At 42.0% G+C, this 16495-nt stretch overlaps 2 pseudogenes; one reads left to right on the top strand and one right to left on the bottom strand.

The window, feature by feature from the left end:
• Positions 1 to 4149: 4149 nt before the first annotated feature.
• LOC119065096 (uncharacterized) lies at positions 4150 to 4225 on the top strand (annotated as a pseudogene).
• Positions 4226 to 7214: 2989 nt separating this feature from the next.
• On the bottom strand, positions 7215 to 7385 carry LOC119065098 (uncharacterized; annotated as a pseudogene).
• Between the last annotated feature and the right edge of the window lie 9110 nt (positions 7386 to 16495).

Raw genomic sequence — 16495 nt, 5'->3', positions numbered from 1 at the left:
TTAAGGAGGGGAGTAAAGATATAAGGGAGGTGATGGATGGACAGTGGGAAAGTGCTCTAGCCGCTGCATTGCAGGTCTCGGTAAGATGGAAGAATTGCTGAGGTGTGGCACCAGAGCTGGTGAGCTAAACATGGAGTGCTTGAAAGATTTCAGAGTGGTGCAGTTTTTATGATGAGAAGAAAGCCAAGGAAATAACCATGGGAGTGATGGTTGAGGATAATTGAAGGAAAAAGCTTTGGAGGTGAAGAAGTCAAAAACCAACAGCATAACAAATGGCTCAAAAGCCATTTAAGATGGAATGTGAGTGAAATGATGAGAAAATGTGGCCACTTCAAAACATCTATCATTCAGGTACTTTAAGTAGACACATGCTCAGAGATGGCTTATTATCAGACTGAAGTTTGGTTACAGGATTAGGATAGAGCTTTTAAAGAGGTTAGAATGGTCAAGTGCATTTCTATCTAAAGAAAAAAAAACAGACCTTAACTATAATACAATGGCAGGTTTTACGACCATATGGTTTAACCTAACTGTGTTGTGAGGCTCTCCAGAAAGCATGACAGATGGCTAGGAGCTGCAGAGTGAACAAAGAGTGTGTGGATCAAATATTGTAGTGATAACAATGAAAAACTGCATACTTCCCAGTTAGCCTTCCATAGAAAATAAAAGACTAAAATCATTGCAATTCTGTATTGCCCTTTAAGTGAAAATTAAGTTTGCTTTAAAATAGTAACTTTTCCCAAAATCACAATTTTTAACAATTATAAACCCAGCTGATCTGGGTTTATAATTCCCTTTTGAATTTCTTTTTTTAGAAATGATTTCTCCATTTGCAAGTCCATGCCCTGTTTTTATTTTACAATTCGCTTCAGGCCTGCAATTTACTGCTTGCTATTTTGCTATTAAAATCTATAAAAAGTTTGCCAGAGGAATGGTACCTGATGATTGATTTTCTGCCTAACTTCATTCACAAAGGGTTACTCATTAGCATGTAAATTTTGATGAGGCTGCCGGGCCCTTTGTGTTTTGGCATCGGTGCTGCAAATGCTAATCAAGGGCTCTGCTCATGCCATCTGGAAGCTTGCTTTGTGATGTCACAGCCGACACTAGAAATTCGATCGAGAGAACTAATTAACGCCCCACAATGTATTTCAGCTATTGGAAAAGAAAGACCTTTCAGGGCGCTGACAATATTTCCCAGAGATAAGAACATATTTTCTAGTGTATATTAATAACCTGTCCTCATTTTGTTTACTGTCAACCTTGTGATCCGATTGTGATCTGATAGTGACCCGATAGTGCAAACAGAGGACCTTCTTATGAAACTATTGGTTGGGACCAGAACTTTTGAACACCGAAGAAGAGTCACCTTACTACATTACTTGGGCTGCTTTGTGAATTGAAGTGAATAAGAAAAGAACCAACACTCACTGAGAGCTAATTATGTGCCAGCGCTGCCCTGAGAGCTTTCTGTGCTTCATCTCCCTTCATCCATCCAACAACCCTAGAAGGGAGGGGCTACTGTTATTCCAGGAGCACACAGCTAACTAGGGGCAGATCTGGGATTCAAACCTGGTCAGCTGGTTCCCTAATGCCTAATCTTAACTTCGATGATATATATGAAAATAAACTGCCTGATGTCAATTTTTCTTTCTTTTTGTAGCCTTGTAAAAAAAATTAACAACAGTGTATGGCCTTTTTCCTGTGACCCTAAATATCAGTCTGCAATGGAAGGTTGGTCAACTGTGACCCATGGACCAAAACAAGCAGCCACCTTTAAAAAAAACAGCTCTATTGAAATGTAATTGACATACCGTAAAATTCACTGTTTTAAAGTATACAATACAGTAGTTCTTAGTAATTCCAAAGTTATGTAATCATCATCACTATCCAATTTCAGAAGCCTCTCATCACCCCAAGAAGAAACCCAAACCCGTTATCAGTCATTCTCCGTTCCCTTCCTTGTCCCCTTTTCCTGTAACCACTTATCTACGTCTTGTCTCTATGAATTGGCCTGTTCTAGATATTGCATCTAAATAAAATAATACAATATACGGACTTTGTGACTGGCTTCTCAGCATAACGTTTTCCAGTGGCACCTATGGTTTGGTGAGTTTCAGTGCTTCATTTCTTCTCGTAGCCACATAGTAGTCAAGCGCATAGATATACCACATTGGTGTACTGTTCATAAATTGATGGGTGTTTGAGTTGTTTCTACTTTTGAGCTATTATAAATAGCGCCGTCATAAATATGGTGTACAGAGTTTTACATGAATGTGTGTTTCAGTTTTATTGTGTATATATGTAGGGATTGAATTTCTGGGTCATGTGATAATTCTGTTTATCATTTTGAGGAACTGCCAAACCATTCCAGAGCAGCTGCCAAACATTCCATAGCAAGGTAAGAAAACTTGAATTTCTCCATATCTTTGCCAACACCTTTCAATCCCTTCTGTTTTTATTATGATCTTCCCAGTGGGTATGAAGTGGTATTGTTGTGGTCTTGGTTTGCATTTATGGGTCATGACTGATGATGTTGAGCATGGTTTTGTGTGCTTATTGGCCACTTGTAAATCTTCTATTCAATCCTTTACCCATTTTAAAATTGGCTTATTTTCTTTTTTATTGTTATTTTGTAAAAATTATTTATATATCCTGGATATAAGTCCCCTATCAAATAGTGGATTTACAGATATTTTCTTCCATTCTATGAATTGCTTTTTCACTTTCTTAATAATGTCCATTGAGGCACAAAAGTTGAACTTTTGGTGTCATAGCTAAAAAAACCACTGTTGTCTTCTCATTGCATCCTCACGCGGTGGAAGGGCAGAGGGAGCTCTCTGGGTCCTCTTCTAGAAGGACGCCAACCTATTTGTAATGGCTCCACCCTCATGACCTAATCACTTCCCCAAAGTCCCCACCTCCAAATAGTATCAGAATGGCCATTAAGTTTCAACATATGAGTATTGGGGAGACACATTCAGTCTGTAGTAAGTATGTGCCATTATTTTAGCTAAGGAAAAAATCCCTGCAAATTATATTATGACACAACACTGTGTTCTCTTCGATTATAAGATGCATCCTGATTTTAGGGATATTAAAGGCAAATGATGAAATATGGTAATATGTCAATATCCATTAAAATTAGAATTATACATACCCATTCCACAAGCAATTCCACTTTGGGGAATCTATGCACAGAAATAGAAATACAGGGAAGAAAGTGTGATATTTAAAATATTTAGCAATTAGTATGGCACAGATACCTACCAATCAAGACAAGCACTAATCAAAATAGACACCAACTAATAGGCCTGCCCCTAACATTCTCAGATCCTGGGCAAGAATACAAATGTAAGCATTCATACCAGATTTTAAATACTTGGAGATCTTTTTTAAAATCAAGCTAAAAAAAATCTTAAATAAAATATGTTCTATTGCCATACCTTGACAAATATACTTTCATAATAACTTAGAAGGATGGGTTCAGATTTAAAATTATTGCCCTCAGAGTTCGAGTCAGTCCATGGTAGAACAGGGAGGTAACCTCTTGCCTTCAGCCTGTGGCTCAATACCCACCCCACTTTCTTTGTAGCCAGCGTCATCCTGTAGAAGAGTCTTGCACACAATTATAGGCACCCTCGCCTGCCCAACCAGACTCTGTCTCTACCCTCAACATTCCTTGGCCACCCCCTAAGCCTAGGGATGTTTGCAGTGGTGGCTTAAGCTACCCTCAAGAGGAGGGACCTATGAAAAAGGCCCTTGTAGCCCTTTTCATCAGCTCAGGACCTTTGAGTAGGGAGTCTCAGTGTCTTGGAAATAAAAATAGTTTAACTGAGGGTCACAGATTCCAACTGGCCACATCCCCTTTGGCCCACAGACTCCTTGCCCTGTGAGGACGAGCACATCTGGACGAGGGCCAGAGCAGCTGCCTTCCAGGCAGGGGCCAGGTCAGAGGGCACTACTGCCACCAGAACACTGTTTCGGTCCCTACAAGTTGAACACCAGTTCTTCAAAAAAGCAGGTACATATATGCCAAACATTTATTGTAATTTTTAGGAGTAGTAAAAAAAAAACCCAGAGGCAATTTGAATCTCATTCTGTTATACCCCTGCTATGGAATATGAACCTATTAAAAATAATAAATGTAAGACTATACTTTCAGGGATCATTTCTATAGTCCATTACTAAAAATAATAAATGTGGTTAAGAAATAAGTATGGCTTATAAAAGCAAGTTTTAATAACTTGTAAACAAGTAAAATATTTATGGTTGTAATCCCAAACGACATCAACAAAAAATGCTTATGTGAGGCTATAGGCGTCTATATGTTGTACGATCATGAACATATGGTGTATGATCGTGAACATATGTTGTATGATCATCAAAAAGCATGGCAGATTTGCCCCATAGTGTTAAGTGAGAGGGTAAAGGACAATGGTGAAATTGTAGTTAAATGGGACAGCGCACATGGCAGAAAATGCTAAGTGAAAATATAAAATGTCAAATACGAAATTGTTATATTGTAGAAGTAGGTAAAAATTAATTATGTTTATGAACAAGAACTAGAATGTAACAAATTATAACACTGATTTAATCAAGTGACAGAATTGTGGGCTCTAGGTGTCCAGAAGGTATCCAGCCACATGCTATGAAAAACAGGCACACTTACTGAAGAAGATGTTGTACCATATACGGCACTGTATATGGGACAGTGATGTCTCAGGCCCCTTCAAAGGAGGCGCAGTGCTTCTTCTGCTGTGGTAGCAGAAGCTGTGGAAAGAATTTTGCCATGCCAAGTTTCATGCCAAGGTCCTACATCAAAATCTCAGACACAGTAGATTTTGGAATCCCCAGATCAGCTTCTAGTTCTCCCACTGTCAGTCGCTGATCTTTGTTGATTGCAGCCTGTACACGTTCAACATTCTCAGGTGATCTGCTTGTTGCAGGCCTTCCAGAACATGGATCACTTTCAACAGATTCTTGACCATCTTTGAAGCATTTGTGCCCCACTTTTATTTGTGCTGCATTCAATGCATCGTCCCCCCACCAAAAATCATTTCAGTAGTATCCACGGAGGAATGTTCAAGCTTAACATAAAATCTGATACAGATTTATTGCTCTACTCACTCAATCATTTTGAATATGACAGCCACACAGTACACATGCTCACTGAATGGTGTCTACCACCCCTACTGACTAGTACAGTGAAGTCATCATTGTTCAGGCATGCACATTCCTTAGCTACCAGGTTATATATGTTGCACAAACCATTCTTGCTATAATAACAATAGCTGGACTTTTTCTGAACAAACTTTGTGTACATACGTATATATTCACTAGATAAAAAGTGCTAAAATTAAGGATCTGAAAAATAATTTTCACAGTTTGATGTTGTTTCCTATACCAAGTCAACAGCAATTTAAAAGACTTATGCCAAGAGGAAAAGTAACTACAGATGGATGGAAAAGATCAAATGGGGAAATGAAGAGGGCTGACTGAGAACATTTGATTTTTCCAAAGATCCTATTAAAATTGGTTCCAGGAACTGTTTCCATAAAGACCATTGGCCGGAAAACTGAGGAACCAGGCTGGAAAAGCAGGTAGTTTGTGTCTTACATCAGAGATAACTTTTACTGCATTATTTTTTCTCCCTGCAAGTGTGTGACAGTGTAGAATACAGCGACTGCCAGTACACAAACCTGATTTGTGCGTAGGCACCGGCAGCTTTACCCACCAGAAACCTTACCTTGGATGCTCTGCGCTGTCCTGCTCAGTGAGGGAGGGAGAGTAGGAGGGAAAGTGATGCACCGCCCCACCCAGGGACTTTAAACAGCTGCACCCACCCCAATAAAAGACGTTGAAGAACATCCATTTCTCAGGTCTCTGAACACATCTCACTCATTTGGCACCTTGGACTTGGGCATCTCACACATTGTTTTACTGAATAAGTCTTTGCTTTGTCTTTCTCTTGACATCGCATCAACAGCTATCCACTTTGACTGCTGTCCTATTTTCCTCACTTTGATGACTGTCCTTCCATCCTGAGCTTTCGCCCAGGCCCCTCTGTCTATATTCCCACTGTGGGCGATCCCCTCACTGCCCGAGCTTGAGGATCACTAGTGCGTGAGCATTCAGCAAAGTAACACCATCTTGAAATTCATGTTAAAGCTAATTTAAAAACTTGGGGTATTTTCTTGAAAGAGGCCAGATACAACATCATACGCATGTGCCATTCAAACATTTACTTATTGTCGTTCAGGCAGTGTCAGGTACTGGAGAAATAAACATGGTGCAGAAAAGAAGGATAGATAGATAGATAGATAGATGATAGATAGATAGATAGATAGATAGATAGATAGATAGATAGATGATAGATGTAAACAAAGTAAATCTTACGGTTTTATGTGTTTTAGACTTTGCGGAGGAAGTAAAGTCTAGTTTACAAGCAGTAATTAAAATATATATTCCATTATTTATATTTATCAAAAAGTACCCAAGGGTCCTAATTCCATCCCACATACCAGAGACTTTGGTCACCCAGCAGCTCTCACGCGCTAACCCTCCCACACTCTTTCCTGCCTTGGTGGCAACACTCCCTGTCTCTGAGCTCTTCATTTACTGAGAGAGTTAGCTGCTTTCGCTGCTGGGTCCTGGGAGTCTTCTCCTCCCTTTCCACTCCTGTTTTGAAACCACTCCTTGTTCTTCCACCCAAAAAACATCCAAATGTCCCTTCAGCATGTGGCAGGGAGGAGGTGGGAAGTGAGGAGCTCAGACACGGAAACATTCATCCTCATCACACATATAATCAAATAATTACAATGGAAAGTGATGCTACCCACACCGCCACTGGTGTGTTCAGGGTGCCTTGGAGATACAGGAGGAAACCGTTATCTCCACCTTTCGTGTTAGGGAAAGTTTAGGAAACACTTGAGAAGACGTGACATTTGACCTGTGTGGGTCTGAAAACCAGTTCAACGTGCATATAGGAAGAGAATTTGGGGTATAAGGACCAACACCAAGGTCAGAATAGAGGAAAGGTGAAGATTTCAGTTTTTGCAAAATGTCAACAGTTTGGGGTGGGTGAGTGGTACAAAATAATGAAAAATGAAGATGAAGAGATGGGGCAGACACCTGTTCAGGCTAAAGATCTTTATTTTCTTTTTCTTCTTTTCTCTGTTTTTCCTCCTCCGAGCCCTCCCACCCCCACCCTCTCGTTGCCTCCAGGCTGTGACCAGGCACAGGCATAGACTAAAAGCCAAGCTGGGCTAAACTAGGAGTTACTTTGTCCCTGATTGATATGAGATAAGCACCCAGAAACTTTAAACAGCTGCGCCCACCCCAATAAGTTGCACACCAGGTGCAACTTACCCAGGCCAGGGATAAAGAGCTTCAACTTTTAAAATATACAGTTTTTGGCAGCAATTTTAAATAAAAAATTGAAAAAGGGGAAGACTGCAAGCAAAGAGGCTAGTTAGGATGCAATAGCAGTAATCTAGGCATCCTATAATGAGGGTCGAAATAGGAGTAGTGACTAAGGAAACGATGTAACTGGTTCAAAAGACATCTAGAAGACACAGAAGGAACAGGACTTCAAACCCAGTTGGGTAAGGACAGCAGAGGAGAGGGAGGAGTCTGAGATGTCTGTCTGGTTTTCATCTGGGAGGCACAGGATTCATTTCGATACCAACCAGTATGAAAGCTACTCCAGGCTGCGCGAAGGAGGCAGGGAGTGCATTTGAACCCCCACAGAACAACAGACAAGTGGAGACAGTGGTGTGGACGGTGCTTCGAAGAGTTCTGAGCTGCGGGCACAGCCGCACTGACATCTCTCTACCACTGTCCTGGGGTGAGCGTTAACGATCTGAATTCTAAGTCTCCAAGGAACGCAGTTTACAGTGAGTCTTGTATTCACCACCTCTGTCTTTACTACATGTATTTTCAGATAACTCTTGATGATCCTAAATTTGTTTCCTTGCTCAGAGGAGAAAGGGAACATCTTAATCTCTTCTGTCTGGAAGAAATTCGTCTGGTGGAAGGACTGCTGGTGCGTCAGCCTTCCACCACGTTCGTTGCCAGCGTCTGCATATGCCTAGTTCACTGCTTCCGGCGGCGTGGGCGGTTGGCAGTTATTGTGTTGACTAACGGATCTAGTCTGAGAACACAAAAATGCCAGAGCTGGGAGGAGATGCGAAATTACTCACTCGAATCTCCATATCTGACAGTTGAAGAAACCTTCGAGTTGTTTACATTTAATTCCTTTCACTTTTCCTAAAGCAATGTATTCTTCAATGTTTAATATATCTGGGTTTTTACCGAAGCATCTCTAAGTTTGTTTTTTATTTTTCTTTAACTCTAGAGCTTAGAGCTGGTTCTAATGAACAGTATTAACTTAGCACTAAACAGAATGACTAATTTATATCCCAGTCCCTATTTATGTATTCCAATCTCTTTTCCTTTTAACAACTTCATCACAAAAACAATTAACAGCGTACAAGGCCTGTCCAGAAAAAGCCCAACCATTGTTAATATATTGAGAATGGTTTCTGCGACCTCAAGGTAACCTGGCAGCCAAGGAGAGTGGACTGGAACGTGCGTGTGTGAACAGTGACAACTTCACTGTTCTAGTCAGTGGGGGCAGTAGACACCATTGAGTGAGCATGTGTGCTGTGTTCAAATGACTGCGACATTCAAAATGACTGACTGAGCAGAACAATAAATGTGCATCAAAATTTGCATTGGGCTTCAACATTCCTCTGCAGAAACTATTCAGATGATTCAGCAGGCCATGGCTATGGGCAGCCGTGACTGGTAGCTTCATCACAACATACCTGCTTATACGTCACATCTCGTGCAGTTTTTTGGCATCACGTCACTCAGGTGACTCAGCCCCGCTACAGCCTGGATTTGGAGCCCTGCAACTTCTGGCTTTTCCTAAAACTGAAATCACCTTTGAAAGGGAAGAGATTTCAGACTGTCGATGAGATTCAGGAAAATATGACAAGGCAGCTGATGGTGACTGGGAAAACTGTGTGAGGTCCCAAAGTACCTACTTTGAACGGGACTGAGGCATCATTGTCCTTTGTACAATATTTCTTGTGATTTGTACCTTCAGTGAATGTCTCTATTTTTCAGATTACATGGCTGTATACTTTCTGGACAGATCTATTTTACATATATAAAAATTCTATGATAGGATCAGCTTTTGTTGCCATGTAAAATTGAGTCCTTTATTGTTTCTTGAACATAATTATTTGTGTAGTTAATTTTGAAAGATCCAGTTTCTATCAAATTAAATTAGGCACTGGTATCATGGTTCTGCAAATATTACCCTTACTTGAGCACTCCCTAGCCCCCATTTTGAGAAAATGAACATGATTGCACTTTTTTTATTTTTCTCTTAATACAGCAATCAGGCTGGTAAGAATATGGTTCAGCTGTATAACAGGAGCACAGAGGGACTATTTGTGGATCAAAAGGTGCTTTATCCCACACACCGAATGCCAAGCATCACACTCTGCACAAAGCTACAGCTGTTGCCCTGGGGGAAGGGAAAGGTTTTTCCTGGCCCAACCTGTCTGGGAGCATTCACCCTTCATCTTCCTACTGAGAGCAGGGGACTGGGAATTCCCCTTCCCCTTAGGAAATAGAAGCCAAAGGTGCTTGCCGAGGGCAGCAGAGAGAAGTGGGGCACACTCCTAGAATACTTTGGAATCTTTCAGGGTAGGTGTTCTGAACATTCAAATTACTTCTTTTATTGTTAAATTACGTTTTTATCATCAATAACTCTCTAAGCCAAGCCTTTTTTATTAAAAGTCTCAATGCTGTAAACCTCTAAGTAATAAGAGAATTTTGCCATGCAATGAGGGAGGCATCAAAGACCTACAAAATTCAGCCTCTAATTAAATTACCTTTGTCTCCTGCACCCCATCACATATTAGGTAGACTGCCTGCTGGACGAAAGTGAGAGGGGAGAAGGCACATGGAAAGGTAGGGGAAATTGTTCAGAATGTAAGCCCAAAGCTCACATGGAAGGAGAGGGGAGAAGCTAAGAGTGATGAGGAGACAGCAAGCTGTGCTTGATGGAGGCGGAATCCTCTAAGGTAGACTTCAAAGGAAGAACCCTGGTATGAGTTATAAAATAGCAGAGAAGTCAGGGAGTTGGAAACTCAAGAATGAAGGTGGAAAAAATCATATTTTGAAGGGGACTCTGGGCTGTACAAAATTAAAGTATCATACTTTGCCGACCAATACCAAGGAAAAGGGTGTTCTATCACGCCCTTCTTTCATTATCCCCTGCATGTCATCCGTAAAGGGTCAGCTCTGGGAACCTGTGTTAACTAAGTTAGACCATCAGTTTTTCTTACATAAATAACTAAGGACAGTCACATTTGTGGGGTATACCAGCTTTTTATTTGCTGCAACTGCCCTCTTCCAAAGATGGATTCTATCTGGACGTCTCCATGTCTCCCTAACCTAAGTGTGTAATGAACAGTTTGGACACTCACCAGTTTTCTCATCAGTCTCGATCCAAGGGCCAGGTTCCTGGACTTTATCCCCTTCTAGCCAATCCTCACCCCCTTCCTCTTTTCTTTTTCAGCTTTTCTCACAATATAGCCTGCAGGCAGACCTTTGGCATCCAAGCCACCCTTTCAAGGGGTTCACAAGGTCAAAAGCTATTTTCATAAGCTATTTTCATAATACTAAGACGAACTGCGTTTTTCACTGATAGTGCAAAAGCAAGTTTGATAGTTGGTGAAACTGCTGGTGTCTTAGCATGAATGTCAGCCTCCTGGCACTGTGCTGGCCGTCACTGCATTCTACACCGTCACACGCTTATAGCAGAAACAACGATGCAGTAAAAATGACCAGTTTTTTTTAAACTTCAGTTCTTAGAGGAGTGAAAGGAGGCATAAAGCACTCATGCTGCATACATGGCTTGAGCACTGAGTGTTCGAGCTGCCAGATGCTCTTTCATCATAGCAGGAAGGGCGCTGGAGTCAGGGAAGTTTGCACACACCCTCCTCTTCTCATTCATTCACCGTATTCTTTAGCATCCAAAGGCTCTGCCATGGGTGCTGATGAAAATGGTGATGGGTGCCATGGCTCAGGTGCATGTTCACAGAAAAAAACCACAAAAACATAAAATTCATTATTAACTATGAAGGTGAGTTCATACTGTATATATATTTTGTATGCTCTTTGACTTAATGTTTTATTATAAATTTTTTCTACATTACATTATACTTTTGGAAAATACTATTTTAAGGTCTGTGTATTTTTTTATTCTATGGACTTAACATCATGTACTTAATTTATTTCTGATTGGCAAACATTTAGGTTGCTTCCAAGTTTGTAAATTATCAATAAACATATGACCACAGCTCTTAGGATAAATTTCATACTCAGTATAAATACCATGAAACAGGGTTCATGTTCATTCTAGAGCTGACCCTGACTCTGACCCTCTTGGCTCCCCCCACCCACCCCGTCTCCAAAAGGCCCACGTAGATCAACAAGGTGAAACAATAGCTCACTCACCTACCCACAGGGACGAGACACTGCGTCTCCTGCCAGTTGTAATGGCCAGTGTAAAAACCTCCTCATCTTTTCCATTTCCTCTCTGAGATTTCCTTGACTCAGTAACTCGCATTAAAAAAACTAAAAGTCGGACAGTCCGCCAAGATGGAGGCATAGGTGGATGTGCCCTGCCTTCTCACACAACCAAGTTTAGAGACAACTAAATATTAGCAATAGAAAACACAGCCAGAACACGGAAAATTGAACTTTTCGGAAGTCTGTTAACAACAAATTCTTCAGCCTGACCTGTAAGGGGTGAAACCAGCGGCTGGTGAAGCGGGTTTGCACAGGAGGTCTCGGTCAGACGGACTCAGGCGCGGAATCCAGATGCGCGGAATCCAGGCGCAGGGTTGGACCTAGTGAGCAACCGAGAGAGCCACCAGGTGAGCGACCTCGGGGGAGACAGCGGGGGAGCGGTGCTGGGTGTTGACTGTGGCCGCGCATTTGTGCGCGGGCAGACAGGCGAGGGAGTGGGCTGTTGGACCAGGGCCCGGCGTGTCCCCATGGCAAGCGGCAGTGGAGGGCGCCGCCATTTCCCTGCTCTGACCCCACCTCCACATATAGCCTCATAACCCAGCGACTCTGAGTGGCCGGGCCCAGCTGAACCACCTAAGACGCTAATCCTCACCCAGCTGTGAGAAACAGCAGAGGGTGCCGCCATTTCCCCGCTCTGACCACGCCCCCACATATAGCGTCACAACCCAGCGACCTGGAAGTCCAAGGCACCGCTTCTCACGCTTAAAGGACCAGAACAGACCAAAAATGTCGCAAGATCTCAAAGCCCCACAGCCCATAGATCTAAGCGATGAAGAAATAGCAAAACTCTCAGATGCACAGTTTAAAACACTGGTGATCAGGATCCTCACAGAACTGGTTGATTATACCGACAAATTAGACAAATATATGAAGGCGAAACTAATTGAAATGAATGGAATTGCACAGGACACCAATAGCAATGAAAAGGAAACTGGGACTCAAATCAATGGAGTGGACCAGAAGAAAGCAAATAATGGCCAAACAGAAAAGAGTCAGGAAGCAAGAATTCAAAGAAATGAGGAGAGGCTTAGGAACCGCCAAGACATCTTTAAACGCTCCAACATCCGAATTATAGGGGTACCAGAAGGGGGAAAGGCACAGCCACCAGTGGAAAACTTATTTGAACAAATAATAAAGGAGAATTTCCCCAATCTGGCAAAGGAAATAGACTTCCAGGAAATCCAGGAAGCTCAGAGAGTCCCAAAGAAGTTGGACCCAAGAAGGAACACACCAAGGCACATCATAATTACATTAGCCAAAATTAAAATGAAGGAGAGAATCCTAGAAGCAGCAAGAGATAAGGGGACAGTCACCTACAAAGGAGTCCCCATCAGACTGTCAGCGGATTTCTCAAAAGAGACCTTACAGGCAAGAAGGAGCTGGAAAGAGGTATTCCAAGTCATGAAATCCAAAGACCTACAACCAAGATTGCTCTATCCAGCAAAACTTCCATTTAGAATGGAAGGACAGATAAGGTGCTTCTCAGATAAGATCAAATTCAAGGAGTTCATCATCACCAAGCCCTTATTATATGAAATGTTAAAGGGACTTATCTAAGAAAAAGAAGTTAAAGAAACATGAACAGTGAAAGGACAACAAACTCACAGTTATTAACAACCACACCTAAAACGAAAGCAAACTAAAAGGACAGCTAGATCAGGAGTGGAAACATAGAAATGAAGATCTCAAGGAGGGTTAGCAACAGGGGAGTGGGAGGAGGAGAAGGGGGGAGAAGGTACAGAAAATAAGTAGCATAGACAGTAGATAGAAAATAGTTGGGGGGGGGCAAGAATAGCATGGGAAATATAGAATCTAAAGGACTTGAGACACATGGTCATAAACTAAAGGGGGGTAACGGTGGGGATGGGGGGTAGGGTGGAGGGGAATGAAGGGGGAAATAGAACAACTGTAACAGCATAATCAATAAAAAAAATTAAAAAAAAACACTAAAAGTCAAGCAAACTTATGTGCACAGAACATTATTTCTGCTGCTAAAATAACTCCTAGCCAAAGATTGCCCCTCAGGGTGTCCCACGCCCAGCCTCTTTCTTCCTCCCTGACTGGGTTAGACCCGCCAGTTGCCTGGGCCCTCCCCTGCCAACCTCACTCTCAGGTGTGCACTTCCGTCACTCCATCGCTCCTGGAGCATCCTGCACTGACACCAAAGCGGCAGTTTCCTACTCCGTTGGACTCCTCTGTCTTTTCCATTAGGGTTAGATTGTGACCTTCTTGAAGGCAGAGACTGTATTTCATCCACAGAGTCACAGTGATTCACATGTTACCCAGAACTTAGTGGGGTAAGTACCCGAATGCAAGTATGTAAAGGAACCCATGGACTCATGCATATGTGAGGGAATGCACGAGTGAATGAGTGGTCATGAGAAGCCTTGGGGTGATTACATTCTACGTCTACTCCAGTAGAAAAACTACTCTGTAAGGTGTCCATTCTTGTAAGAATAGATGTTCATGACTTGGAGAATATCTGTACGTACGAGGAACATTCTGAAACCCAAATAAACAGATTTCTTCTTTCCTCTCTAGGAATAAATCTTAGTTGTGAAATACAGAGAGAAAATGAAGAGAAATAAGAGTATGAAGCAAGGCCTTCCTCACTACGTCTAGTTTAACTAGTCAGCACCTGGATACACAGCAAGGAGAGCAGCCATGGACACAGGCAGTCCGATCCCCTGCGGGAGTGCACACTGCTGTGGACAATTTAGAGGTAATGTGAGGAATACTTCCCCAAATCCAAAATGCATGTGCTATCCGACCCAACAGTTCCATTTCCAGGGATTATCTCCTAGAATGCTTGCATAAAGGCACAGATATGAATGTATAAAGATGTTAACTGCAGCACTATCTGTAATAATAAAAACTGGGAATAATCCAAATGTCTATCAGTAGTGGATTGGATAAATAGTGTTCTATCGATGTAGTGGAATATCACACAGGACTCTCAAAAAGTATATAGCCTTTGAATTGTTTCGTGCTGAAAACCAAAGGGTAGACCAGTTTACAGAGCAGTATGATTCCGTATTTTAGAAACAAGATGTATCTGCTTAGGAGAAAGACAAGAAGAATATGCTGTCAGTTTCGCAGTGGCTGCCTCTGGGAAGTGGGCGTTTCCTTCTAGCTTGTGTATTTACTTCTGTATTTAAAACGATTATCAATAACAAATATTACATTTTAAATAAACATTTTATTTTTTAAATGTTTTATTTATTTATTTTTAGAGAGAGGGAAAGGGAAGGTGAAAGAGAGGAAGAGAAACATCAATGTGTGGTTGCCTCTCATGTGTCCCCCACTGGGGACCTGGCCCGCAACCCAGGCATGTGCCCTGACTGGGAATCAAACTAGTGACTCTTTGTTTCTCAGGCCAGTGCTCAATCCACTAAGCCACACCAGCCAAGGCTAAATAAGCATTTTAAAAGGAAAAGCAACAATTAATTGCTATTTTCTTAAGTCCTAGACTGAGAACTTACCTGTTCTTGGGTCTTAGAAACCTATAATGTTGGTAAATATTCCTTTTGAAGTTATTTAAATGATGGAAGGAACTGAGCAAAATGATGGAAATTTCAAAGTTTGAGCTATCTGATCCACACTCCAGTAATAAAGAGTATGTTTGGTGTCAGGTGTTACAGACATCATAGCCCTGTGGTGGATTTTTTTCTTCAGTGCTTTAGAGACTTTTGAACTAAACTCTTCTTAAAATATGCAAGGCTGTCAAGGAGACTGACCCGTGTGTCAGGTCAGACTTGGTGGTGGTTGGATTGATTTCCATTTATCCTCAGCCTCCTCAGAGCAAAACTTTCAATAACAGTTTCTGATGGTCCTGGTGTCTTTTGTTTGTTTTTGTTTTGGTGCTTTTAGAAGTTGCCACACATTCTCCCTAACAACATGATTTCTCAACCAGTATTCTAGAGCTGAATCCTTCTCCTGACCACATTTTCTACTTTGCTTGGGATATTCCAGAGGTAACCACACCAAACTCATTTCAATTCTCATAAGAATAAGTTTCCACTTTCTACCCACTAATACACCTAGTGCTGGATAACCTCAAGGTCCCTACTATCCATATCTACCACCAACTAATTAAAGCAGACCATACCAGCATCTGGCAAAATCTTCAAGGACTTGCATTTTATATGCTGGATTGCTGGCCACGCTTTCCAAGTATGCTATGTAATGCAACAGGCCATTTGGACTAGCAATCAGACATTCCTCAAATAAACAACCCCACACCAAGTCAGTGTTTGTTCCCATTGCCACGTCTGGGTACTTTAGTTTGGTAACTGTTGGTGAGGCAGAAGAGATTGGTGATGGAATTATGGAGAATGCGTGACACTGAGCCTCTGAGCCCGGGTTTTGTTTTAAGATTTTATTTATTTATTTTTAGAGAGGAGAAGGGAGGGAGAAAGAGAGGGAGAGAAACATCAATGTGTGGTTGCCTCTCACATGCCCCCTTCTGGGGACCTGGCCTGCAACCCAGGCATGTGCCCTAGACTGGAAACTGAACCAACATCTCTTTGGTTTGGTTCACAGGCACATTCAATCCACTAAGGCACACCAGCCAGGGTACCCTGGGACTGGTTTCGAGCTCCTAAAGCTCTAGAAAATTTTTTTCCCACAAAGAAGGAGCCCTGTTGTCAGAGAATGCACCACATTGAGGAGGGCCATTTTCTCTCCCTACCTCCCCATGGAATCCAGCATTGTTCTGGCACAGAAAATGGGAGGCTTTGGGGATACTAGGGACAGTGTTCTTGGCACATTCTTGGTCGAATGTTTTACAGTGAACTTCCTCGATGGAGGCAGTGATAAAAATCTCTTCTAGCCCTGGCTGGTGCGGCTCAGTGGATTGAGCTCCAGCCTGCGAACCGAA

Source organism: Artibeus jamaicensis, unplaced genomic scaffold (assembly GCF_021234435.1).
Source record: "Artibeus jamaicensis isolate MK-2021 breed Jamaican fruit bat unplaced genomic scaffold, CSHL_Jam_final contig_391, whole genome shotgun sequence".
In the NCBI taxonomy this organism is placed as follows: Eukaryota; Metazoa; Chordata; class Mammalia; order Chiroptera; family Phyllostomidae; genus Artibeus; species Artibeus jamaicensis.
This window is presented reverse-complemented; position numbering and strand designations above follow the sequence as displayed.